The sequence below is a fragment of the Apis cerana genome, linkage group LG10, assembly GCF_029169275.1.
Source record: "Apis cerana isolate GH-2021 linkage group LG10, AcerK_1.0, whole genome shotgun sequence".
In the NCBI taxonomy this organism is placed as follows: Eukaryota; Metazoa; Arthropoda; class Insecta; order Hymenoptera; family Apidae; genus Apis; species Apis cerana.
Genome location: NC_083861.1, coordinates 4,671,627 through 4,698,690, shown reverse-complemented (window position 1 = coordinate 4,698,690; position 27,064 = coordinate 4,671,627). Strand labels below are relative to the sequence as shown.

Here is a 27,064-nt window from a genome sequence, read left to right as displayed (position 1 = left end):
TCTGCACAACTATTTTTATATCCTCGATGTGCTCTGTCACCGCGCGCGCGGCATCGGACGAGAGAGGAATCCGGCTGTTGTCGAGCGGTGCACAATCGTGCTACAGTCCTTAGGACTTTGACCTTGTCCTATGCAAAATGATACCTTTCGTTCATCATGTGCTTTTAATCGATGTACCAATTAACGAACCGACAATTCTATGGTGACAAGTAACAAGCCGATTATTCACTAATCGTTGTTAAAAATACATTTTCTGTTTATTTCTTTATCCTTCTTATTTCATCTCATTTGATTCGATGTGTTTCATTGTATTTGTCTCTTTCTTTTTCACCCTTATTGTTTCATGGTATCGATGCCATTATCGTTGAACTTCGGACGTTTACTTTCGATCTCCAGTTTTTCAGCATCGATCGGTGCATACACGTATTACACAGCACGGCAGAATGGCTTAGCTACCGATATCCATGTATATAGGGTGTTTCAGAATGACTGCGTGAAATTCATTATTATTTATAAACTTGTCTTGAATATTAGTTAAATCATAAATTATATTTTTGGTACTTTAAATTATTCTAATATAATAAAATAGATACATAATATATATGTAATATAGTATAAATAATATAATATAAAAAATTCAATATTGTTTCGAGATTGTATATCACAGTAAATAAATCGATTCAAGCTAATAACAATATATCGTTTGACAGCATATGATCAGCAATACCAAAAACAAAGAGCAACTCATTCTTTTCGAAATGTTAATTTCGATTCGCCAGCTGTTACCATTTCGGACTCTCTTATTTGTAATTAAAAATGCACACCTGTTGTGTTCATGACATAAGATTATGGTGTCAGATTTTGTAATGTGCGTATTTTATTCAAGATTCAATTCCGTACGTTCGTGAATTTTTTCGATTAAATTTCAATTGATAAATTTAGCTACGATAATATATACATCTGATGCAGAATGCAAAAGAAACTGTTAAAAGTTTTTCCGCTTCTATCAATTGGATATTTTTATCGATTAATTTTTGTGTAATCAATTTTATTTATTTCGTTTCTACTTTTCAATTTATTTTTTCTATTAGTAGAAATCTTTTCTAAATGAAATATTAACGTAATCTCAAATGACAATGATAATAAAAAAAATTTAACGAATCTGTAATTTCAAAAAGTAAAAAATCAATTATTGTATTTCAATTATTGTATTCTGCACAATAATTAACACAAAAAATTTGACCACTTACTATAGGATATAATATTAGAAATAAATCTATTGATCAACTAATCAACGATCATAAAGTTAGACTAGAAACATAAAAAGGTTCGTCTTTAATCTGCGACAGACTATTTATCTCACCAGAAATGGTATCTTATTTGAGCAAGTTTGCAAAGAGCGGAAGGGAAAGAAACTAAAACGAGCACATAAAAATGGAATCGAAAGCGAAAAAATTTTTTCGATTTTCGTTCACTGGAAGAAAAATTGTACGCATTTAATGTACAAATATAAATTTTTGATGAGCGGGTCGAATCGTAAATTCTTCTATTCCCATATATTTTTTACAAGAACCTCGTTGTATCCTTAAATTTCGAGGGTTAGATATTTTGTGCGAAAATATACCGCCGACGAGAGGATTTATTCTAACCTAACGAAACTTCACAAATTTAGTAGTGACCTCTATAAATTCCATGGTATTCGTGCATCACGGAAAGATGTCGCTCTAACTTGCGCGATTTAGTAATTCGCCGGTCGAAAGATTCGATCTGTGGACATATTGAAATCGAAAGTCACATAAGCACGCGTGTTTCGTTAATAGTGAGCTTGATTCTTTTTTGCGACTCTTGCATTTCTTCTTCGCGGTTACGTAATAGTTTTTCGTGCCTGTAATCATCTTTAGAGTGCAGTATCTTCAAAATAGAATTGAAGAAATGAGCGAATTAATTTAAGCGTGGTCTGCCTGGTCAGCGTCAAGCGAGCTGACTTCAAATGCCGCCATTACTTGTCATTGTAACACGATGACTTTCACAATGGTCCGTTATATTTGAAAGACTTTAATATTGTTATTCTTTTTTTTCACGTTGAAAAATGGATTTGTCAATTTTTCAGGTAGGATAAATTAGGAGGAATTTTATATTTTATTATTTGTGTTTGAATAGGTGTATATGTTCTTAATATAATTATTAATTGTATTTTATGGATTTTTTGAATTTAGAAATTCAAATTTAACATAATAAATACGTAAACTAAATTTGATAGTATCTATGCTCTTTTAAATATAATAGTATTCAATATTTCAATGTGGATGCTTGACGATTGGAAATTTGTAATAAATGTGGGACGATAAATCGAGGCGTAGCCTAGTTTTTTATCATACGATTTAAACTATTAGCTGTGCATATAAATGACGTATGTGTGATCGTATTGTCAATCATATATTTATACATAAATTAGATGCGCTATTAATGACCCATTATTTATTCCTGATTGTCTTGTCATTGTTGAATATTGATATTATTTTATTAATTTGTTAAATTTATAATAAAATTATCATAATATTTAAAAATGTTATTAGACTTCCTTGAAATCAATTTGAAACTACGTTACATTCCCTCTGTAATATTTTATAAGATAATTCGCATTTGCATTAATTTTCGAGAAAAGTTATTGAATAACTATACATTTAATTGTATTCATTTTTTGTATCAATCTAATAAAAAATGATTATTAATGAATAATCATTTTTTATGAATATTTACGAATCACAATTTTAGTGCGACCCATCTGTGTAGCCATATGGTTTTTTTATTGTATTTTTTATTGCTTCTGCGCATACCTAGTAGAGATTGAATTTCTGCATACAGTGTATGCAAAAAATTTTTTACTGAAATACTTTTAAACATTTATATATAATTTTTTTATTATATTAATTAATAATCATTACTTTCTATATTATATCGTGTTTAAAAAATCCTATATTTTATTTTTTAACAAACTGCTAGTTTTAGGATATAACATATAATATAAAATAAAACATTCTTTTCTTTTTAAGTTTCAACAGGATTTTTAACTTTAATTATATATTATTTCCATAAATTTTCATTTGGGATTGGATATAATGATAAAACAATATTAATAACTTTTCATTCATTAGTAAGTAAAAAGTCTAAATTAATATATTATTACAATGCAATTATAATATTATCGCGATAATATTATAATGATACAAAATGATATAACAATCTTGTTATTATTTATACAATCATTAAACAAGTAAACAGGCATTTATTTAATAAAATATCTTTTATTTTTAGCATGCATCAATTTGAAAATTTTACATTATCAGTAACATTCGAAAATTAAAAAATCGAAGAAGTATAATTTAAAAGATGGAAATAAATTTTTGCATATCTACTATTTACGTGTACATATTATTTTCTTTTAGCCTTAATAAAAGTTCACACTTGGCGATCGCAAGTATTGCCTTGAAAAAGCGAAACTTCGTCAGTATTGGTAAATAATTCTCGTTTCACGAGCACAGTCTCTCACAGTTTTTCTGCAAAAATATATTTAACAGCGCGTATGTGGATGAAAACAAATTAACCAAAGTACGACGACGATAACAATATAAATACGATTCGTTCTGGCAATTCAGAAATAGCCAGAAAAATTGGCCTCGTTTGCCTCACTTGCAAAATCGAGGATAGTAAATTGTCATTGAGTATTGATTTATTGGCAGTGTGCAAACGGCAATGAGAATAACGAGATTCAATACTGAATATCCTTAGAGAGTGAATCGCAATGCTCGTTGCCGTTTTTACCAAAATTGGCCTTACATTCCAACCTTCATAACTTCCGTATTTCGTTTCATTTATAACAAAAAAAGAATTGTAAACATTAGAATTATATTTTGACGCATGCACGTGATTTGTTAATCGAAATGAAGTTCTCGAGTAAATTTAAAAAGTTTAAAATTATAAAATTCTTTCATCTTAAGAATTAAACAGAGATTTTTCTATAACATAAAATATATCCTTTGTTTTATCTGTAATTTGCAACGCCAAAACAGAAAATGTTCAAAAACAGGAAGGAGAATGCAAGTAGTACACATAGCCTTTCTACACACTGTTCTTTTATGCAGAATAAAAGTCGGCTTCTTGGTGTACGAACGTATTATAGTTACTTGTCCGTAGACTGTACATTCTGAAAAGTGCACAAACTGTTGCGGGAATAGGAGCAGATGCTTCTAAAAGAAAAAGTATAAAATATTTCGAGATGCGGCAAGTACAAAAGTTTTCAAACAGGATTGCCATTTGTACATTTTCGAAATAGAAATGCAGTGAATGTTATTTCGAAGATGAAAAGCAGCTTGAAGATGAAAAAACAAAAAACAATTAAAATAACTTAAATATTTTGTAAATTCTTAGCTTATTGTATTTTAAAAATGAATGAATATAGTTGAAAATTAATATTGCTAATTTGAATTTATATAGTATAGAATAATATTCAGTTTATACAATATAGGATAATTAATTTAACTTTTTCCTCTTCAAACAGAGTATTGTCACAGTATGAGATCAATATTGATTAGAATATTATTATAAGATTCGTTTAATAATCTTGTCATATTATATTATATTATATATTAAAATAAATATATTAAAATATTTTTTAAATAGATCTCGTTAAACAGACAATACCATGTTAAAATAATTACTCCTTATAGATATAATTTCCCAATTTAATTTTCTCATAAACAGATCTCCGCGTAAAAATATTTTATTTTCGACTCACTTTTAAGCCTACAAGTACTTCCTCTTCGATCTCACCGCAATCTCGAGGACACCACGTCCATATTTATCGGCTTCGATACGCTCACGATCATCGACTGTCTTCAATAATATTCGTATCTAGAACATTCTGAAAGCACAGGATACCTCGTGTACACACTAACACACTATCTCGTTTCAGTGTCGCCCACGCGTGTGTCGCGGATAATCCATCTTCCCTCGGTAAGAAAGAAGAAAAACGATCGAGGAGGAAAGAATTTCAAGGGCTCTGGCTCGGTTTACAGAATCATGAGGACTTTTCCTTTCACGCGTATCAAGCCTGTCTACAAACACAGAAAGCGTAACGATTTCCATGAGCGACGCGATTGTACAAATACCGAGAAAAACGTGGAAAAGGGGACGGATTGAAATACCGCTTGAAACATAATTTTAATTGGAAGGTTTTTTCTTTTTCTTTTTTTCATTTTTGGAAGTTCGTAATTGGACAGACTATTTCATTATCGTTGTTCGTTTAATGGAGCGTGTGATCCTCGGTTTGTACCGTTTATATCGTGGAATTTTTTCATCTCTGTTTTCCGATTCTTCTAATCGTGCATTTAAATCGTGACGGAATTAGGCTCATTATAAAATTGAGAACGAACACTTCTGGCACGGTTTAAGCGTCTCGGTTAAGCGGTTTCCAAGAGGCACGCAATTATATCGCGTAACGAGAGAGTAATTTCGATAAGCATCGATTACGAGATTTTTTTTCTTTTTTCTTTTTATTTTTCCTCTTTTTCGAAACAGATCTCAATTTTGATTGTGATCATTCCGACAGACGTATGAACGCTCCAATAAAATAGAAATTCTGATCAGAATTTCTACTTTTTTTTAATTCTAGAAATTGAATATGAAATGAAATTTTGTTATGAGAATTTAGGGTATATTGTAAATCTATTGATATTTATATTTGCATAAAATCATGCACTAATTAATTTTCAATGGATGATCGTGAAAGGCAGAAAACACATCAAGAAATTAGGAACCCAGGTTCTAATATCCAATCGACAAGGTTTTCATTTTCAAAATTGAAATACGGTAAAAAATTAATTAACGGATTAATCAATAGTTACATCTCCCTATGATGTAATGATTCGCGACCTCTAAAATTCAATATCCGTTAACCGATTATCGCCGATGCAAGAAAATCTTTAACTCAATTTTGGTGGTAATATCGTAGAAATTTGCTGGCAAACCCGGAGGGTGAAATTCCATTTTTGCATAATTTCATCATCGCAAACAATTTTGTAATCCTTGTACAAATTCTCGACGATGCGACATTCTTTTTGGAATTAAAGATTCGAAGTAAGATAGTATACAGGAGGGTGTTTGAAGTGAACTAATTATCGCAAGCTATTCGTTATTATCGAGAAAAATGTTCGGAAGGGGATATGTTATCTTTAAAAAAATAATTTTAAATTTTAGGTAAATATATCTTTTATAGATTTTAACATAATTTTTCTTTTTTTTTTAATGAAACTATATTTTTTTCAGGTGGATCTGTCTATTCCGTGACAAATTCATCGATCTAGATACGTTAGAGTTCAAGATCATTCAAGATCATTTACATTATCAATTTTCAGTTTAACCTAGTTATTTGATGACTCGAAGTGATTCAATTTGGGTAAAATTAATAAATGTGTAGGATAGATTACACAATTATGTGTTCAATTATGTGTTTGTCAGGTTTTAAAAGATCTTAACAATGTTTTTTTATATTTTCTTTTATTAAGATTATCTTTATTTTTATTTTAATTAATAATAATATAATTTTTTTATATTTTGTTTATTAATTATACAATGTTTTTTAAATGGACGTAATTTTTACGTTATTTCTTCTCGCGAAATTATCCGCGAAATATCTAATTCCTAGAATTGCTGTTATGAAGGGAGCCTGTTATCTTTGACCCATGATTAGCGTTATCTTAGCTAGCAATGAATCATAGAAATATGAAAAATACATATACTTTATAATTACATGATTATTAAATTAGTAAAACTTTTTTTAATAAAAATAATATCAAATACGAAATATCGTACATTTTTAAATGAATTTAAATTATGTGATAAGTGGACACACGATTGAGAAAAAGATAGAATGTTTGAATTGAAAAGAAACAATAGCTAAGATTTCTTAGAATAGTATCTCTCTCGAAAATAAACGTACAGGATTCGAAAAATATATCCCAATTAACGGTTTCTTAAATAGATTTCATTATAGAATAAATATTTTCTAAATATAAAAAAACCGATAAAAACCGAGAAAATAGGAATAAATTTATAATATATTATAAAAAAGAAATTTAATTAAATAAAGTTAAAAATGATTCGAATACAGAGGAAATTATTTTTTTAAACATTTCTGGGTTGGAATTCGCAAATATTTACAGGTTACGTAAGTTTTTAGGTGAAGGGAAAAAATAAACGTTGTTAAAAATTAACACGAATTCTTTTTTTATTTCTGGGTGAAATGATACTGTTGAGAGAAAGTATTTTAAGAATGAGTGGAACAGTTACTAAGAATTTTTCTGAATGAAATGTTTCATACATGATAGAAATTTTTTTTAGAAAAATGTGTAGAAATCATAGTAGAAAGAAAGTTGTAATTATGCGAATAAATTAAATGATCGCGTGATAAAAATCTCTATTAAATAATATTATTCAACGCGTAACTAACTGATAAAAGTTACTGTTCCTAATTAATAAATATAGAAATTAAATAGATATATATATACAGACGTAATAAACGAACAATTTCACAATCTATAAAATAGTAACTTTTATGTTTTTCTAGGAAAATGAAGCAATTAAATCTCAAGTCTATGGAATATAATCTTATATCAATATATCAATATATCAATATAATCTTAAATCTATGGAATAGTAACTTTTATGTTTTTCTAGGAAAATGAAGCAATTAAATCTCAAGTGATACCGTCGTGCAGTTAACCGTTGTAACGAGATATTCATTGACAGAGTTTAATCCTTAAAAACGAAGTAATTCACGCCGATATATGATTCAGTCTTCCCTCAGAATTACGAATACTTATTTGATACGGTATGAATTTATTAGAATCGGAAACGATCGGTTGGTGAGCTCAATACCTTTAGATCCATATCTGGATGTGCAGATAGGAGACTTCAATGGTAAACAATTCTGTGGAATTAGTTACACCAGTTGAGCTGGTTAGAGGCTGGTGGTGAAACACAAAAACAAACTGTAACTATCGAAAAGCAGGTCAGCTAACCATTCACGCGGATTTCAATTTCATTGACTTCAAACGATGAATGCGTATTTGAAAAAAGAGATTTCTGGAATAAAGGAAATCTGCGTGTGTGATTCTGTTTCGATACTTGCAGTGATGAGTCTAAAATACTTTAACCTTTTCTGTTTAACCATTTATTCTTTCCAGTGAAATTTGTATTAAGAGATATGGGTTAAATTCTAGGAATGGAAAATAAAACTTGTGTTTCTTTGAAGTCGTCTGACGTGATAAAATATGATACCTCAGAGACTGTATATTCGACTTCCCAACAAAGATCCATTGCAGATGCAGTTTTTATTCGAAATAAAGACATTAGGAAATAAGTTTCTAAAATTTTTAATCCTAAATACCATTCCACCTCATCATAGATATTTAAATTGAAATCTGACACGGTTCGAGAATAATAACTCAGCGATCTACTTTTTTGGTGCTGCAAACTTATTTAAATTGCTAAGCACTTTGTAGGTGTATCTGTAGGTTTCTTTCATTAATCATCAACTTGAGAAGTACAACTTGAGCAATCCGTATCCCGCAACGAGATATAATTAGCGATAAGTTAACGCAGAAAAAATTTTTTTTTAAATTTGGATAGCCTTTGAAGTTATCCATTATTTGCAAATTGTATCTACCTTTCTCTATAAAACTAAAAAAAAAAATAAAAAAGAATGGAAAAGAATCACAATTACTAAACACCGAACAATTTACTTCACGCACGAGCAAATTCGCGTTATATTCCGTGGAATGAACGATTGGAGGCAATATTATGGCTAAAAATATTTCATAGGCGTATATTTAACAGTCGATTGCATCCAAGCTATTCATGTTCCACTGTCGTTCCCAATGACCGAATCGGCCGTAAGAAATCAGCTGTTCGTGATGGAATATTTATTACGAATCGTTGGTGAGAATCTTTTGCTCGTAACTTCACAGTCACGGAGCGCATAGAATACCGAGTAAATTACGTTTGGAATAATTTGTTGCCTGTACGGTTGTTAAATATTGGTTGAAAATTGATTTTCTGCGTATCGGATCTTTTCAGAGGATGCCTACGAATAAGTCGAGAATTGAAATTAAGAATCTCTCCATCTCTAGTGAGATAAATAAAAAAGTTAGAAATCGGAGAACTAAAAAAAAAAAAAAAAATCAAAAGTCGGAAATACGTTATCGAAACAAATTATTCCAAGAATTAGAAGGAAAATATTATTCTCTCAAAATTTTTTAATCGTTTCAGATTAGCGATACGCCGTTTACGTAATCCACCGACACACCTGTATTCAAAGATACCATCTACATTAATACGGATAATAAAATTTCCGAAAAAGTATACAAGATATATTCCACAACTCCGAGATTACGTTATTCGTCCATCTCCTAACTGAAAACATGGAAATTCCAATGAAGAATGGTCTCCGAAAATGAAAAGAATCAAAAGAGAGAAAGAAGGAAAATATCATTCTCGAGCATCAGAATTTTTCAATCGTTCCAAATAAGCGATAAATCCTTTCAATACGTTATTTACGCCATACACCACCGATACACCTGGTTCCAGCTAATGAAGCAAAGTGTTCTCGGTATATACACGAGACGCAGGAAGCGTTTGTCTTCGTGTCAGCTTGGTATACAATCGACGTGTTTCGAAGGAAGGGAGGGGGGGAAAAAAGAATTGCCGATAAATTGCGCGAGAAATGTTGGAAAGGCTTGTTCCAGAAAACGTTATACCGTTGCATCATGTGAGCATTGGGATCCACGTGAGTTTAATATCCTAACCCCGTTTCGGTTAATTACTCGTGATTAGCCCGAAGACAATCTGAACTAGGTCTTGCCACGTAACTCCTCCCATGCTTTTCAACCGTTCGGTTCATCAGTCTTTTATTGCTGTGCGTGTGTGTGTGCGTGATGAATAATTCCTTTTTCACAGCCCTTGGCTATGATTTGATACTTTATTATACGGAATATTGCGCTTTAGAGGTGTAATTAAGAGTGATGCAAGTGGACGAAGATTGCTTTTGGAATTGCATCATGTGAGTTGTAATTAATTGTTAATTAATCGTACGACGAGATGTAGAAAAATCGTTGAAGATTTTTGATGGAGCTCCTATTACAGATAAACTTTTTAATAATTTTAAAATAGTAATCGTACAAAGTGTTGCAATTTTGCTCATACGTTTTATTGTAAAGAAATGACAGGACAAAGGAACGAGAAAGAAAAACACCCTGTACATAAAATAACAAGCAATAACGTACTTATCTCGAAAAACTTGAACGTAACTTTTGAAATAAACTCATTGATTGATTCACGTTTCATCTTGGACACCTATTTGCATGTTACGCGTGTAACGTTATACGCAACGTGATACACGCGCGCGCACACACACGGAGAAAGTAACATGTTTGTCATAATTGCCGATTTCCCCATTCCGGTATGAAAGGAGGCTAAGGTCGGATCGGTGATCGAATCGATCCGGAGAGAGTGTGTAGTAGTTTTCTTTTCATGGTTCCCTACCTATTGCATAATGGAGCGTCGCTATCGGAATTGTCAATCATGGAGGAAATTTCAAAACGTGGAATTTTCGCGGATACTCCTTCCTCCTCGAGAACTCCTATCTTTTTATCTTTATATTTGCGATCCTATTTCAGGATCACACCTGTTTTCACGTTGATAAGCGACGAGGATAAGAATGTGATGGAGCACTCTCGATAAATATTTGAAACGAGCAAGCAAAGCAGGCGATATTTTCGAGCGTAGATATCGGAAAAATAATTTTAGAAATAGTACGCGCGTTCAATCAATTCATTAAAGATTATATGCGTTTCTTGTTATGCAACTGTTATCTGAATTTTTACACGGAACGATAAATAATTGAAAATATACTCGTTATCGTAACGATATTTCCAATCCAATTTTTTTTATACTCGAATTGGATGGAAATAGAAATTTCAGATTGAAAGAATCGGCACGTTATCTTTATTTTTTATTTATTTATTTATTTTCTTTTTACGTAAATGTATTCTTCGAATATTATCATTATCACGCGAATAAAAAGTTTGTTTCAATAATACACAATTCCGATACGAAATGCGAATCATTTAAAAATGATACATCAGAAATACTTGTTACACTATTTAGATTTCGTGATACCGATATTTTGTTTTTCACACTTCGCGACGTATCTCGTTTTAATTATATCGAAAGCTCTAATCTTTTGTGTACCCAGCCTATCTCGGAGAACCTCTTATTTTCTTCTTTTTTTCTTTTTATCAAAATATTTGCGTAAGTATAAAGGGGGATCACTTAATTCGATTGAAAAATTGAAAAAAAGTTCAATATATCAATCCTCTTTCAAGCTTGCCGTCATTTTTATATCTTCGCGTATAAATATTCTGTAAATTTCTCGCTAAATCTTCGACCAAAGCTACGCGTGAAATACAAAGTAGGCGGATCGTGTGGTGGTGAAACTCGGTTTACGATCATCCACCAGGTCTTTCGATGATGTAAATCGATATAATAATAATATTTAAACGAATCTTGGATATTGAACAGTGCGACGATCTCTTGCAACGTGGTGGAATGTGTTGTGCGTACACGAGTGACACACTTTGCCTGATATCTGGTTTGTTTGTATGATTGTGACGAAAGACCAGGATGTAGATTTGAGGAAATTCGAGGAAGCTTTGAGATATCGTTGGTCGGTGAGTTTAAAAATTGTAAATCTGTCACTGGTGCATCTGACAGTTTCTTCTTTTCTTATTTTCACAAGTTTTTTTTTTAAGATTATATGGTTTTTTGAGTTTCAAAATTAAATTAATTTTCCGCGTAATTCAAAAATTATTATTCTAACGAAAATCTGTGTAGATCAGATTGTACAGAGTATATAGAACGCGCAACGAATGTGTATCATCCGTAATTTTTTATTTTCGAAATTCTTTGCGATACAAACGTGGTTAATTTTGAATCATTTTTTTCGAGAAGCAATGCAATTCTTCAGGGTTATTTTTTTTATTAATCAATTTTTAATATCAATAATTTAAATAGATGATTATTTTGAAAAAAAATTGCTTTCGTTTATCATTCGAAAGAGGTTATTCCACATTTTCGATTCGATTTTTATATTCCACATTCCAGACTGTATCTCCTTCTCATTTCCTAAGTGCACATATTTCACGCGTTTCCAAATCGATATATCTTCCAAATCGAACTCAAACTTTACTCTTACTAGAATTTCAATCCGCATTTATGAGGGTGAAATTTTCTACATTTTTCAGTATTCTTCCGTCCTAACATTCGTTCCAAATTTTTTAATTCCAGATTAATCTAAATAAATTCTATTTTATTTAGATTTTATATATTATTTAAAATTTTTCCTTTATTCGAGAAAGTAAGATACGCTTTATTATAGTAATTGATTATCTCCACGGGAAAACGTAGCAGCATCTCATTATACAAAATAATACAAAATAATTTGAAATAATTGATATGCAACTTGAAACTCTCACGCTGCAACAATAGCGAATTCGCAAGGTTCTCACTTCTTCGTTTTTCCACGCACAAAATGCGACCAAGACTCGTGATTTGAATAAAAAATTCTCAATGTTCGTCGACATTCTAACGACCAAGTCCGTGTATACACCAGCCAGCCCATTCCGTCAGAGAAAGTCACTGGTTGCCGTAATCCAGTGTTTTCTCTTGGCAATTCCACCGTAGGTCGAGGTTGAGGATAATTTATTGGATGGCTGTGCGGTTACTCGAACGACCGAAGAATCGATGACTGAATAATGGCGGCCGGATAGAAAATTGGAAGTGAAAAATTGCTGATAAAAAAGGGGAGGATTCTTTGGAAGGAGAGAAAGAAATATTTGTAACGTAAGAGTTGTACATATTCGAAAATTGAATTCAAAAATATTGATCTCAAAGTGCATCCTAGTTTATAATTTAGGTATTTTTCTATTTACGGAATAGAAATTCTATATTTGAAGCGATATTATTTGAAACTTCGAATAATGCTGTTTCACGAAAGTGCATAGAAATAACGTTATCTGTTTAATTTAAAATACAAGTATATTAATTGAACAACATATGTTTGCATCGTGCTAGAATTCTTGTAATTTAATATTCTTGTATTTTTTTATTTTTGGAATAAGGATAACGAATGAACAGATAATAAATAATCGTTTCGAGTAAAATAAAGAATAGATAGAAAAGAGAAATTAGATTGGAGATTTTAAAGGGTGTATTTCCATCTCGCCTACTTTGCATAGCAGATACGTTTTCCAGATATGCTTCAACTAAATAATCCTACCTTCAATCCTAGGAATATTATATTCGTTGCACTTATTTCACGTAATTTGCACTCTGTTCATTAAATTCTCACGTGTTTCAACGCTAATGAATTCACCATCGTTGTTAATGCATGTAAATGTCATACACTGTTTCGAATGCGTTATTACAACTAATATTTATCTCGTGCGCAATAATCATTTATCATTTAGAAATGATCAATTACCGAAAAACGTTATTGCTACTTAAGCAAATTACGCTCGTATCTCTCGCTGTAACAGAATTTCCAACAGATTTGTTTTGCAATGGAAAATTTGCCAAATTTATTGGATATAATTAAAAGTAATTTAGAATGACGTTTATTGTAACAATGTTTAAATAACATATACTCTTTGATATTATTATCCGAGGAGTAAAATTTATTTAAACCTCGTTAAATGATCATTATTTATAACTTTTCAAAAATTTAAAAATTATTTCTTCGATCGGATAATATCATTCTATCTTTAAATCGTTACTTTTTAATTCTTATTTTCAAACAGTGGCTACTCTACGATTCAATGTCACGTTTGAATAAAAATATTATACACAATTTCTATTCATTGACCCACAGTTTTATGTATGTTGAAATTAAAACCAACCTATCCTCGTCGTAATTCGTTTTCAATTCTAATGTTACGATTCAGATCGTAAGGCGAGAGGTTAATTAAACGAATGGTCGATCACGAAAGCCCTTCAATCGACCTAGGAAGAAAAAATGTCGAAGCTCAGTGGGGTTGCTTGATGTTAAAAATAAAGTCGAACTTCTCGGAGAAGATAGGGAGGCAAAGGATCTCCCACGTTATTTCACCATTAAATCGTACGAACCTCGTACAATTCTTTCATTAATTTGCTCCACGTATATATATATATATATATTTCGAACGCGTATCTTTTATGCATGCGATTGTGGATTGCACGTCGTTGAGATAAATTCTTATTCGAATAAAATTTTTTTTTTTTTTTATTTCTCGTCCTATTTCAGTATTCATTATTTTTCTTCCTGAAACATTATTATCAATAATATATTCCTCGTAAACTTATTTTACCAGTCTTGAATTTCGAGATCCATACAATTTCGAATTATCCTAACATTTGTTGCAATCTCCTTGAAACGTTAAATTTACGTTTCTAATAAATTCGTTTTGCGTGGAATTTTTTTCCTGTAGATAAAATAATCGTAAATAATAATCGATTATTCTGATTATTTCTGACAGCCGATACCTGAGGTTTTAATATTTCTGTTGCAAATTGCAACGTGGGTTTATAATCGATCGAAAACACGACGAAAATTTCGGGGAAATACTTCTCGAGCATCATCGAGCGTAATCCTTGTTTATATACACGCGTGACGGACCTACGCGTTGTTTTAGCCTCCTGTGTTTCTAATAAATTCATCTTGCGTGGAATTTTTTCCACGTTCGAGCCGATAAAATAATCGTGCGAATATTTCAAATTATTTCTGACAGCTGATACCGAGATTTTAATACTTTTGTTGGAGGAATTTAACGATTTCTTTAACGTGGAATTTGTTTATAACAATTCAGATTACGATGGAATGAAATTTAACGAATGAATAATGGTCGAATTTAAATTTCGAGAAAATATATGCGAGCATCTTAATCCTTGTTTATATACACTCACGACATGCGAGGAACCCACACGTTGTCTTCGTTTCTTGTTTAATTTTAAACGATAACTCGAAATTATGATAATAGTTTTCGTGTCATTTTCGATTTATCGATCTTTAATTTTTTTTTTTTTTAAATAAAGCGATAACCATTTCTACGAAATAAATTTTAAAAATATCTATTTGCAAAGATTTCTCGAGAACTAAGAGTAACTTTCAACAATTTTAATTTGAAATGTTTTCGTATTATTTTGCAATTGGTGAAATGAAAATAAAAGAGTAAAAGTTTTAATAATTTGAAAAAATTTTTAATTTTCATACTGTTTATTGGTTAATTATTCGTTTGAGCATTTCAAAATAAGCAATAAAATATAAAAGATATTATTATTCTTCGAAAGAATATTTGTCGAATAATTACAACAATCGTTTATGCTTATTAGAAAACTTTGAACATTTAACAATCGCTCTGTTAAATTTATGAAAGAAGATGAAAGCTAAATTACTTTGATCAATGATTGAAAATCTCTTATTTATCGGATAAATTTCGAAAAAGAAAACTTTTGTTTTACATCAAACGTATTATTATTCTAAAACAAAATCGATCGATTTGTTTAAATTTCCTCTAACCCGTTCAAATTCAAAAGTTTTGTGTATTGTACACAAATTAATTAAATAAATCGAGCATCCTATCATCATTCCATTGAAATTTATCATTAACCTAATTAAAACTGCACATTTATCAGTTAAAACGAGCCATTTATGTAACGTATTTACGACGATAAATGAAAAATTAAAAATTAAAAAAAATGAACGAAATCAGCAATAGATAAGTTTTTTATTTCTCGGATTTTCAACTGACGCAAACTTTGTCACGAAATCACTTAGCCTCGTCTCATCATAAAAACACTTATCCCCCTTGAAAATTATTTACGATTAATTCGTAATAGAGAAAAGAGGGAGAGATATGATCGTATCAATTCGAACCTTGAGAAAGCGTAAATAAAATAATTTCTTCTCAATCTCAACTTTGACACCGTGGCGACAACGTAATACGTAATATACAAACGCGAAACCATTTATCTTTACGATAGTTTGTATCGTAATGATTTATGATTTATCCAGATAAAGCCTATTATTATCCGTACATTATATATTATTTTATTTCTGCAGACAGACAAGTAGCCGGAATGGAATAAAAGAAAAGGTACTTTTTATCGTAAATAAATTCTCGATGTAATAAATTTCATCGTCAACGCGATGTCAATCCATATATATAAATATAAATATCAAACGATTAATTTTCCTCCCTGCGTTGAGTCACCGATTAAAATCCAAGAAAAACCATTCGACCCAGAGGAATCGATTCCAAACGGAACTGTCCAATTTCTGCGGGAGCGTTTGTTATTATTACCGATGTCTCTCGTAAACGAAACATTATTTTCGTTTGAATTGACGTCGATACGATAACCGTGTTCGTAGGAACCATCTATAAAGCATTATAAGGTTGGCAGGCCGGGCCGCATAATTTCGCCTGGCACCGCAAGACATTGCGATCAGGAATTAGCATTGTAACAGCATTATACAGAGCGTGTTGGCAATCGTCCAAAGGCACCGAAAACCCTTGATAGAGTACGCCTACACTGGCGAAAGAAAGCGAGTAGAAAGGTCAATACTGTGTTCTGTGTGACACGTTCTTTTTACTATCTTTTTATTATCTTATTAGTCATCTTTGATTTGTGATCTAACGATTTTATTTTTCGCAGAATCTCCTCCGTTCTTGGAAGCGTTTCCTTCTCTACCCTTGTCTCGAGAGAAGAATTGATCGAAACAGTGTTTCCATCAAGGGCACAAGAAGACTTTGATTAATCGAGTAATATCCGTGATGAACAGCTGCTTCTTTTCTCTTTTTTCAAATGAAACATTGGCGGTGATCTGAATTCTGATTGAATTTTAAAAGATGGAAAATGCGTAGATTAAAATTGAATGAAGAAATTGGGAAATTTGAATCGTCTATCTTTATCTCGCTCGATAATCTTCGTGTATATTGTTAGAAGAAAAATAACTCGGTTTTATCTGAACCACGTGATGCAAACAATACAATCATTCTCTTTTAATCTGTTCAATTATCGATTCTATTTTCAATTTTATATTGTATCTTACCATCCTCTCCTTGTTTTTCCTTCCTGTTTTTTCCTTTTTTCTTTTTTCTTTTTTCTTTTTGCCATGACTCATTCACACCCAATAATGATGTCACACGGAAGCGACTTACAACCACGTATACGCTTTACAGTTATATCCTTCGTTTATTTTGAGGATTTCCAACTCTTGTTGAAGGTTGCCTCTCGATTCATTCCACAAGAATTCCTCGTTCAAATTCAGGCCGAAGTACTTACGTACTTAAGAATAACTGTTTAACACGAAACCGGATATTTTTGTAAAAGATTCTGTTAAACAATTCCTCAGGATGGATGTTGCGAGTAATAGATGAGAGATGATTCCACGTGCAAGAGATAAGTCGAAGAGAATCGTATAATGGAATTAAAAATTAATTTCTGAGAGATTATAATAATTCATATATTCATAGGAAAAAGGAAATATATAGACACGTATGATGCAGAAATGTGTGAACGCTGCTCTCAATTGTCATCGATTCGACGAAATAATCGGATTTTTATTCGTGTTTGCGGGAATCTGTGATGCCTCGACGTCGATAAAATGGCGGGAGTCATCCAAGGGAATTACGAACTGGACGTAAAACACCGTGTAAACAATCGCTTTCTTCTGCACTCGATATCGACTGATCGATTAGACGAAAAAAGACCGAGGTGGATAATTAACTCGAAGAGAGATTATTATCGATTCTTTCCACGGATAATTACAATAAATAAGGTGTAATCAACATCGATCGTGTGTCATAGTAATGATCGGTTTCCATGATTTTTAAAAGAAAAAAAGAAAAAAAATAAATCTTGGATTTATGGTAATGAACAGATTATGAAAAAATTATGAAAATGCCAAAGTTGTTACGAGGTATCGATATTTTTCTCTCTTCCCTTTTTGTTAACTTTGTTTTTTTGCTCTGTTTATGAACTTTTAAAAATATTATTGGAATATTATATCGATAAGTTCGTTTTTTGTAGATCATCGATAAGAAAAGGTGAATAATTTATATAATTTGCATAATTAAGAACATGATTCTATGCAATTTTATTTGTTGAATGCATTTATCGTGTATTTTTTAATCATGGTACCAAGGAAATGGGAGATAAATGAAACAGTTGTATGATGATCATCCTTGGAATGCTTTTTTTATATTGGTTATAAAATAAAGATACGTATCTCCGTTGAGTTGAAAGTATTTAACAACGTGTCTCAAGGTGATAAAAATTGGTGGAGGACATTTGGATCGTGACCTTAGAACAAAAATACTTTATACAGATTCGTTTTTTCTAAAAATGAAATTTATTGAAATGTTAAAAGAATTTATCGATTCTTAAAATATCTCTCTTCCTTCTTCCAAATTTCTTTTCTTTCTTCCCTTTTTGACAAGTGTTTAAATAGCTTATCTTGTTTACATTGTAATTATCTTCATTAAAAAATGACTGATTCATTAATAAATATAGACATTGACTATGTATTCAATGTTGACTAACAAAAGAGATATTTAACGATAAGTTAATTTATTACTGGATATAATCCCCTCTCAAAAAAATAAAAAAAAGTATCAATAGTTTTTCCAGGATGAATTTCTCATCTTTCTCATCTTCATTAGGAATTAAATACAAAACTATCGTATAATTCCTCGTTCCTTGCAACCCTTAGTAAAATCTATCCAAGTCAACCATATCATTTTACACTAACCTGAACCTTTCTTTGTCGATAGATCAAACGGTCGGGATCAAACGATATCCACGCAAACCAAATCCTCGAGCCCAATCAGAAGATACGAAAAGAACGAAATCACGAGAGAAATCGAAAAGGAATATTCGAACGGTTATGGAAACGTTGCACGTCTGATTCGAACAGACGGAATTATGCCTGTTTTCCCGTGCACAGGCGAGATCTCTAATCCGCTTACGTTGGCCAGAGGTCGAAGGCGGATGGAGGAGAACGGTGTCGAGAGGAGGTAAAGGTGTTAACACACGCGGTCGAACGGTTCTTTTGTCGCGTACGTACCTGTGCCCTCATTATCCTGCCCACGATTCTCGTTGTGTGGCTTTGTTTCCCGTGCCTAGATCACGGATATCCGTGTCTGATGGAAAATCTAGTTTCTCTCAACGTCGAAAAGTTGAGGAAGAAAGATGGAAATCTTGCTTTGTTTTTTTCTTTTTTTGCATCGAGAAAAATGTGGTTATTAATTATAATAGAATAATATAGTTGTTCGAAATGTATCTAAAGCACTTTTAGAAGAAACGATGTTTCTTCTTGTTCTATTCGTATTTTATTCACAGTTGTTGAATACTTATCATCGTCTTCTTCGCGTCTCTTTTTAGTTCCTGGACGGATTGCTATGGAAAAGTTTATTTCTTAAATGTAAAAATGGAAACAAAAGATGGAATGAAACTTCGCTCTTGGATGCTACTCTTGGGAATATATTTTTCTTTCTTGAAATTCTCTCTCGTATTGCTCATATCGTATTTACAGTGGTTGCGCACTAATTACATTCTTTTTCTTCCTTTTCATTCTTGAAAAAATTAACATTTTATTTAATCTTCTTATGATATATTCCAACAATTAGCAAGGTAGTACTACGAAAAATATTTATTTTTCAATGAGTGAATTTTTTATTCTTTTCTTTTTTGAATACACGTGCATCTTTTCTTCTTGGCGAGGCAAGTTCCAAGTCCAAGATAATAAATATAAATTTTGTTGCTCGATGAAACGAAGGTAAATAAGATAAATTATTCCGTAAAACGAAGCTCGGCCGAAAGCATTGCCATTTTATCAAAATCTTTCACAAATCGTTCGAATTAATCTTCCTCGTTCTCCGTTTCGTAGATCGAAATAATGCTTTAAAATATCGTTTTGATGTCTGGCAAGATTTACATCTAAAAATTCACTCTGCGATGAATCTCTCGAGGAAATGGAATGTTGCAAGCAGGGGAAGACAGTCGACATCGAGCAAAAAGTAAACAAGTTCTAATTTGCATAATTCACATATTCGAGCGAGTTCTTGCAATATTCTAACCGACTCAACGCGAACTTGAAAGAAATAAATAGAAATGTTTGGAAATATCGTAGTCACAAACTAAGAAGAATTAGCGATGCTTCATTTAACAATGTCGGATCTCTCGACTTTCGAGTTCGTCGATGCTCGTCTTGCCAATTCGATTACGTCAATACTTCTCTCGAGAAGTACTTTGCACAACAGCTCTCGAAAAGAGCGATTTAAAAGAACGATACACCCAGCTCTATTTTTAACTCGATTCCCTGAATAAACGTAATATTTTATGTACAGTAACGGGGTTAGCAAGCAGCTTGTTCCGTGAGAAAATTAAGGGAGCCATCTTGGAAACCTGTTTGAAATCAGATTTTGATGTGAAGATTGAACCAAAGGGATATCGAAATGGATAAAATCGATCGAGGAGATCAAGTTTTGATCTTTCTTCCATTTGTACATGCAATAGTCTTTTCGAGACTTATTGTTTTATAATATGTGCTGATATATGTTTTTTTAAAGTTGGATTATAATTTTAAATTTAACTTATACTGCAGAATAAGTTAAACATCATATCGTAACAATATAAAATTAAATATTAACAGAGAAGATACGGCCCTCATCTGCATATTTAAATAAAATTTAACGATAAGCTTAAGTGGCTGATAAAGAAGCCATCTTTATTAAAATAAAGTCCACGTAATAGATTGTTGAATATTATTATTCAAATAATAACGCAATCTCCATCTACGTATGCCCAATTTTTTCAAAAAGTCGTCCTAGTGGTTTTTAACCACCCCAAGAAGTTAAAGTTCTATATTTACACAGAATTGGCGATCCATCTAGAAACGTTTCATGCACGTGACCCCATTATTCTACCCACGATTTCTTACCAGCCTCGAGTTTCCTCGACGATTACGAATCTCTCTGAACTCGATCTCTTATATTCCATACAGCTGATTGGCGCTCATTCTCCAGCCTCTAAGATCCTAGCCAGCAGAGCTCCAATGTTAATTTTACAGACCTCTCTGCTCTCATTTCGTAGCGAGCAGCTTGGCTCGACACCCAGGTTAAATAAATTCGCGAGGGTGAATTATTTATTACTCGAGATAGAGAATTGTGCGAATTAACATAACGAAGAATTACATTTTCCAAAAATTCATCCAACGATGTCATCTAGAAATCGACCGCTTTAAACTCTGGTCTCATTCAAACTAGATTACAGAAAAACAGTTTAAACGATCTTATTAATTTGATCGTGGAATTCTTCTGGTTTTGCTTAACCACTCGTTGGAGAAGGCTATCTCGCTCGAAGCAGAGAGCAAGAAAACGCGTATCAATTAATCAAGCAGCTTCTCCACAGAGGTTTAAAGTGTCTCGAAGGAGTGTAAATCAATGGGAAGCTCGAGTCTCTGCTCTCGTTCGTCGCGTGTGTTTCGAATTAGCGGCGTTTTTTTTTTTCTAATGAAGAGATTTCTCGCGATAGACGAGGATATTTCTTCGAGGGAACGATTTTGTATTTGGAGCCGTGTCAAACGGGTCGTTTACTCGACGTTTGCCATCCCGAATGGAGCGACTCGATAACGGTTGAAGACACGGTATGCGACTGATTCATCGTGGAACAGTGATTCTTAGTGTGGAATTATTATTTTTTTCTTGATGGAAATATAGAAAATTAAATTTTTGGATCAGAATTAAATGAAAGAGCCGTTCATCGAGGTTTGGTTCGATTGTTTTTCGAGGAAAGCGAAGAGGTCGATGGAAAAATGAGGACGAAAAGGTCCTCATTTGGATAACTTTGAAAAATACAGTTTAGTCGGGTTATTGATTGATTGAAACTATAAATATATAACGATTTAATGAAAAACTGTCGCTCCATTGATAGATCTTGCGCGATTAATTCCGGGGCTACATCCTTTTGCCGATTTTATCTCCGTATTATAAGGAATAACGAACAAAATGGGAAACGAATCGATTATAAGCGATACGGTCGATGAATTGAAAATGAGAAATGGAGAGAATGAAGTTTGTTTGGATCGATTGCGAAGGATTAAGGAATAAATCTAAGATTATAGCCGTTATTCGATAATAAAAATGAAGAGGTCAGAGGATAAATTAATCGCGGAACGATTAATAAATTTGAGGAACGATCGTAAAAGGATATTCGATTGTTGCTTTAACGCGGGTCCATAAATGTTTGGTAGATTTGGGTAATCAAATGTTGGTCGGATCACGCGCGTATTAGATGAAACGATGCGTTAAAAGTGCTTTAACGAGATTATCCGATGGAATTAGCGGCGTGTCAAGGGAAATTGGATGAAACTTGTTTGTGAACGACTTGTTCTAATTGTTCGACTTTGTTTGCAGCGTGTTTGTGTATAATTAAAAAAAATTGTTTCGATCGTGTGTCATCAAATTCAATTATTTAAATTAGTTCTTAGCTCGTAATCTCGTATATTGCGTGAAAGTCTTCTCGGTTTATTAGTTGGGTAATTTTGTTGATATTGCTAATAGTTTTTTAGTTATTTTATTTCTAAGTAATTTATATATAACTAAAATTATTTGAATTTTAATTAAAATGGAAATCAATCTGTCGTTGCGCGAAATTGATAGAAATTGGCAAGGGTTATTTGCGTTTATTTGCAAATCCTTGGAATAAAACGCACGTTTCTACCTATTATTTTCAGCAAATTCGTTTGCCAGTCGTCTGAAAGGGTTGAACGCACGAAAAGTTCCATTCACCCCTATTTAACGTACACTCGTGTTTACAAGTCATGAAATATTTTTGTTGGTACATGCTCGTATAAATAAAATTGTAATTACGAATACAATGATCGAAAAAAGTATTTATTCAAGTAGAATTTCTACAATACTAGAAAGGTAAAATGGATAAACGCGATAAAAGAAATATATAAATATATTTTTCGTAGTTTTCTCTTGAGAACTGATAAAACTAACCGAAAATATATATTTCGCGTATCTAAAAAATAAAATTTATTATTAAAATTTCCTTTGATCAAAAGGATCAATTTCAAATAATTTCTCGATATTCCATGACTTGTGAACATAAGCGTATACCAAGAATCGAAATCCTCTTCTTCAAAGCTTTCTCTTTTCCACTCCGCAATTTTCATTCACCGAAATCAACGCCTCCAAATATCCAATTGCCCCTCATCAACCCTTGCATCCACCCTTTTCCTCGAACCTTCGAACTCTTCCACAGAAAAAACCGTGCACACAACCCAAGTCACGCATGGCTCCAACGAAAATCACTCGTATACGATCGAGGCTAGTCACTTATTCTCTATACGAAACATAGTCAGTTATGGATTTTTCCTCGAATCGCGAACAGATTATCTCGTATTCACTTTGTTGTGAACATCGTTCCAGCGATGGGTTTAATAAATGAATAGTTCAAACAATATTGGATGTTTCAGTTTCGCGATGAACTTAAACCCATCACTCGAATCAATGCCTGAATCCCAATTCACATCTGTACACCGTTCCTAGAGACTATATTCAGGTCCTTTTCCAACTGTGATCCCACGTTCAAGATAACTTTAATTCAAAATACTGAACCGTTTACAGAAAATCTCTCGTGTTCAATGGTAGATGTAGCATGAAATTTCCATCATGGCTATTTTATTTTAGCTCGTTAACAACGTTCGAATCGCATACTTGCAATCATGGTGATTTATCGCGCGAGACAATATGACCGGTGACCTGGGTGTTGCATTTGTTTCGATGCATACCTGCGCACAGGTATATGATTTATGTAAAGCGGTAGGGACGTCGCATTATATTTTTCTGCAGTGGCCGGTATAACGGTATATTATCGCGGTGCCAAAAGTTTCCAGCTATGTACCGGGTGTCCATCGACGCACAGATGAATTTTATTATTAAGAAGGAATCGGGGATTAATTAATAAATATAGATTATCCTTATTAAATAACTCTAGATATCTTTAAATTAAAGTTAGAAGGAATTAGGATTTTCTTTTGATGTTGGAATAAGTGATTAGTTTATGTAATTATATAGGAGTTCGACACGCGAGATGAGTTTTATTGGCGGTTGTTAAGAAGGAATCAGGGAAATTTTTATTAATTAATTCTGGACTATCCTTATTAAATAACTCATTAACTTCTTAGATATTTTACTTTAGTTTGAATTAAAAATGGAGTAAATCAGGATTTTCTTTTGATGTTAGAATTGCTGAAGATTGTACATGTGTATATATTTTAAATATATTTAGTTAGGTTTTTAGTTTATTGACAGGTAACTCGATGTTTTCTCTTTGTAGGAAGAATTATTTTTAAGGATGTTGAAAGACAGGATAATTAGAGAAGTTTTCTTTCGGGATCGAAGCAATTAAAACTCGGTGGTCACGAGATTGGGATTTGGTTCTATTAACGTGTCGTGTGATCGGATTTTTCATCATCTTCGAAAAAAGAAGGTAAATTATAAAATAATTTCAAGTTTGAAAAAAGCTATAATTATGTTTCGGAATGGGATACGACGAAACAACTCGGAATACAACTCGAGGAAACTTCTATTCAACAATTATCTCTAGTACATCTGGCAATACATAACAATATATTTTAACACCTGCAAATCCTCGACTCATTCACGTATATCTAACATTCGAAACTCCAATAAACATTCACACTAAATTCTCTCTTTTCACGTATACACGTGTAAAAGTTTAAGTGCATGTTTTACATGCAACTTTTCCAATGTTTTTCGTCGATGAAACACGCGAGTAACATTCTCACAGATATTCGAATTAAATAATGAAATAAAGAAGATTTAAACAAATTCTCTTTTCACGATTAAGAATGTCTTTTTTATTTATCTTTTTCGAGAAGAAGAAGATATTGTGTTAAAATAAAGAGAATATATTTTTTTTTATTTAATTACGTGCAAAGGGAACGCGAATGAACACCGCATGGATCGAACTTTCGACAAATTTAATCGCCTCTCGATGTATCGGCGGAAGCGAGCGGTTGAATATTTTATTCTCTTTCTCGATCGTCGTCGACGAGTACAGGTACAGCTTTTTTGCTTGGATCAGGGCCGCAGGAGATGCGGTAAATAACGATATGTAGGTCGTGGAATATATAGTTTTTACTTTTTATTCTGAAATCGTGCTTTTAGTCGGGATTCGCGGGAGCAAGCATCGGATTCTCCGCGGCCAAATGGGTGACCCTGCTGTAAATTTTCTCTCTTTTAACTTTTTTACCTTCTATGATAAAGGTGGAATGGAGATACGTTTAAAATGGGTGCGAAAATTTGTCGAAATTATTATTTTTAACATCGTTGTAAAACGCAAGAAGAGGATAAAGGAAATACGTATTCCAACAAATAAACGAACGATCATTCAATATAAAAATTGCCAAATTCCTTCAGATATTCGGCTCTGTTTCTCGCTTGGTGTCTTGGATACGAGTTAGCCTTATGAAAATTCCAATCGTATTCAAGATTCCTAATTTCCAGGATCTAGAGTCGATCCAATAATTTGCAAATTCATCAAAGCAAAAGAAGAGGCGAAATTTCGAATGGGCATCGAAATGGCCCTAATCCACGATCATTCCTCGATCGTTCTAGACCTCGTGGCGTAACCAGCCGAAGCTGGTGATGGCGGTGGAGCGTTTTTGCCGTTTCACCCGACAAACAATCCACCGTCACGAAGATGGGCGGACACCGGTGAATCGGCCGGTGACAACCTGTATTCGACACGAATTCATCCCCTTTTCTTTTTTTACTTCTCTTTTCGCCTCTCGTGGATCGAATTAATCGTGAAATTTATGATCTCGATTATATAATAATCAACTTTATGACTCGTTATTCGAATTTATACTTCTTCACTCTCCCTGACAATCAAGATCTTATTCCAAGAACCATCCCATTTCGACTGATACTGGAAGAGGAAAAAAAGCTTCCACTCTTCGCGTACTTCGTCCAAGGGAAGAAAAAGAGAAGCTTCATCGATCCACGAAATAATGACCCCGCTTTAATCGCCCTGAGAGTTGAATCGCGAGGAAAGGTCGCGGTTGTCCCCCCAATCGGCGCGTATATCGGGTGGGCCGATTGCACGCGAGGTATCGATCGTTGGAAAGCGCGATATCGCCGCGACGCCTCTATCGCGCTCTGGTACGGCTCCGTGCCGCTCGCCATCCTTCCATCCATCCTCACGTGTGCCGAGGGAACGAATGGGCCCTCGCGTGTCGGAAGGTCTTGGAAAACCGGGTGGCGATGGGTTGGCCACTAGGTCAGCGTTTCATCCCCCCAGCCAATGTACGTATATGTGCATTTCAACTTCTCGCTCCAGGCGTTTCGTTTCAGTGAGGGGAGGAGAGGAAACGATTGAGGAGAGACCGGTGGCCGACTCGCGCGGGAGTAATGGATCGACGTGGTTTCCGGCTGGGAACTGGGTTAGAGAAGTGATTGGGTATACCTTGTTTGTGGCCGATATTAAACGCGATAAACTATGCAAATATTTTCCCGTAATTAACGAGTTTTTATCGAAGGAATCGAGGTATTCACGAATGGGTTTTCGGGAGAAGGATTCTTCGAGGGTTAAATTATTTTTTGTGGAATAAGGGAAAAGTGGGAGAGAATGTAACTTTAGGCTGGCTGGTTTGTTTGGAGGAATTTGAAAAGGGAAGGGAGGATAATATTTAAAGGTTTCTTAATGATTGCACAAGATATAGAAATATATAAGCAGTGTTTAGTAACACGATGTTGGTCTCGTGCATCGTGTGATATACGATGCTCATTCCTGCCACGTTCGGTGCATCACACGTGATGCAAGATATTACACAATCTTGTTACAGATAACTTGTAATATAGTCTTGTTTCTTGCTATT

At 33.0% G+C, this 27,064-nt stretch overlaps 1 protein-coding gene across 17 annotated transcripts in view; it reads left to right on the top strand.

The window, feature by feature from the left end:
- LOC107998865 (solute carrier organic anion transporter family member 3A1) overlaps positions 1-27,064 on the top strand; it is a 113,390-nt gene that overhangs the window by 1,020 nt on the left and 85,306 nt on the right. The window contains exon 1 of one of the 17 annotated variants that reach the window (XM_062080802.1): positions 11,147-11,786. The exons of 15 other annotated variants lie outside the window; for them this stretch is intronic. The gene's annotated coding sequence lies outside the window, so the exon portion shown is untranslated. Of the gene's footprint in view, positions 1-11,146; positions 11,787-18,923; positions 19,167-27,064 lie in introns of those variants that run through there. One more of the 17 variants, XM_062080806.1, reaches the window with a different exon arrangement.